Raw genomic sequence first — 2774 nt, 5'->3', positions numbered from 1 at the left:
TACCACGTTACACCAGTTAGAATGGCCAAAATTAGCAAGACAGGAAACAAAATGTGTTGGTGAGGATGTAGACAAAGGGGAACCTTCTTACACTGTTGGTGGGAATGCAAATTGGTGCAGCCACTTTGGAGAACAGTGTGAAGATTCCTCAAGAAATTAAAAATAGAGCTTCCCTATGACCCTACAATTGCACTACTGGATATTTACCCCAAAGATACAGATATAGTTAAAAGAAGGGCCATCTGTACCCTAATGTTTATAGCAGCAATGGCCATGGTCACCAAACTGTGGAAAGAACCAAGATGCCCTTCAACGGACAAATGGATAAGGAAGATGTGGTCCATATACACTATGGAGTATTATGCCTCCATCAGAAAGGATGAATACCCAACTTTTGTAGCAACATGGATGGGATAGGAAGAGATTATGCTGAGCAAAATAAGTCAAGCAGAGAGAGTCAAGTATCATATGGTTTCACTTATTTGTGGAGCATAACAAATAACATGGAGGACATAGGGAGATGGAGAAGAGATGGTAGTTGAGGGAAATTGGAAGGGGAGGTGAACCATGAGAGACTATGGACTCTGAAAAACAATCTGAGGGTTTTGAAGGGGGTGGGAGGTTGGGGGAGCCAGGTGGTGGGTATTAAGGAGGGCATGTATTGCATGAAGCACTGGGTGTGGTGCAAAAACAATGCATTCTGTTATGCTGAAAAGAAATTAAAAAAAAAAGTACAAGGTGTAAAATGTACTTGAACAGAAGCAAAATGTATTTTATAAATAGTATAGGAAATTATATAAAATGAAAATAATATAACCTTTTAAATGAAACTTATTATTAATCTTACCATAACTAGCTGTGAACCAGAAACAAATTACATAAATGATTTTCATTGGTCCCAATCTAAAAGTTCCAGAATCTATAAAAACTATTTTTTTTAAATATAATTACATACCTTTGCCTCTAAAATTATATGAATTCAGCCAAAAGTGTTAGTAAAAAGAGGAATGTGTTCAGGGTTGTGTATAAAACAAATAGAATGGATTTTGATTTAGTATGTTTTTCTAATATCCATCTTAAATTTGATATCACAGAAATAGAATCCAATGTACTGTAATTTATCATTAAATGCTTTTAAAGATCAGGTGAGTAAAACATTCCTATGAGCAAACCTTGAATTAGGACAAGTCTGTTTTTTTATAGTTTTTAGCATGACATTTAAAGAAGAATACCTTCTGTCAAAAAGAACTTGCACAGAAATAGATTCAATAAAATATGCCTATATGGAATTAGGACTCCTCTTCTCTTCCATTAATCTAATTCATTTTATTATACAAAGTTCTCTTATAAATGCATCTGTGCACTGTGGAAATGTCACTGAATGTAATAGAGGAAATTCCTGGGAGATTTATCATGGGATGTAATTTTTAAATTACCCATATTGTTGTGCTGGACAGGATCACAGATGAAACTTACTTGAAATCACTGGTTCTTAGATGATCTTGAAGAGCTTAAAAGGTCATCATGCTCTCCAGTGTGACTGAATGTTAAAACATAAGTTAAAATGTTACAGAGAAAATTTTAGCCCTGATATAATCATCCTCATGTCTTAATGTGAAATAGTTTTGGCTTCCTGCTACAATATTTTCAAGTGTTAAGGCCCAGTCTACTTTCCCTTTTTTAATTAGCAATGTATAGTACAGAATGAAGGTGTGTATGGATGAACTGATAGGCTTAAACAAATTACAAGTACTTAGTCCAAAATGTTGATTCATTGAATATTGATGAAGAGACAATATCCCTGTCCTCTGAGATGTCAATTAAAGGTAGTAAATAAGAACATCTGAATGGTTTATAAGATGCATGAGAATAACACAAATACTTATAATGCTTTTAATGAACTATAGAATAATAGAAATATAAGCTAGTAAATGTACAACTGGAGATTATATGTATTTGTATATACATATACACACACATGTGGTCGGTGCATTCATTTGCACAGAGAAAGCTGAAAAGCCAAGCTTTTACTTCCTTAAGTAAGAATGCAAACCAAGATTACTGGCAATGCAACAGCCATCCCAAGAAGTAGAAAAAACATGAAGTGATACCCACAGAACAACCAAGTCTCTGCATAAATGAAAGAGAAGCTTTCAACAAAATTTGGCTTAAAACTTGGAACTTATTAAAGACATTTCACAAGTTTTAGTTTTCTAAGTTATATTCAACTCTGATATATTTATAAGAACTTAACTTTGAATTTCATTGTACATTATTATATACTAACTAATGAATAAATTCAGACATTCATGAGACATTTAACAGAGTTGGGGTAGAAAGTAACAGAAGAAAAAATGTATAATTTTTAAAAATAAAACAGAGAAGAAGTACCTGGGTGCTCAGTCAGTGTCACCCAATTCTCGGTTTTGGCTCAGGTCATGATCATGGGAGGGGAGTTTGAACCCTGAAGTGTAGGCTCCACTCTCAGTTGAGATTCTGCTTGAGGACTGCTTCACCCTGCCCCTTACATGTGCTTGCACATTCTCTCTCTCAATCAAATAAATAAATCTTTAGAAAAATTAAAAATAAAACAGAAAAGATATCGTCCAACAAAAAATAAAGTAGGTTGCTATAGTTCCTGCGTGCATTCTTCCTCCCTCAAAGCAGAGACTGTTTAAAACCTTTTTGCATCTGGAAGATTACTAAATAAATAAATAGATGAGATACAGTATCCAGTGTCCAGAGGGAATGAAAAAGAAAGGCACTGCTCTATT

Source organism: Mustela putorius, unplaced genomic scaffold (genome assembly GCF_011764305.1).
Source record: "Mustela putorius furo isolate JIRA1106 unplaced genomic scaffold, ASM1176430v1.1 tig00001826_pilon_pilon_pilon, whole genome shotgun sequence".
In the NCBI taxonomy this organism is placed as follows: Eukaryota; Metazoa; Chordata; class Mammalia; order Carnivora; family Mustelidae; genus Mustela; species Mustela putorius.
The sequence above is the reverse complement of the archived record's forward strand: the minus strand, read 5'-3'. Positions refer to the sequence as shown.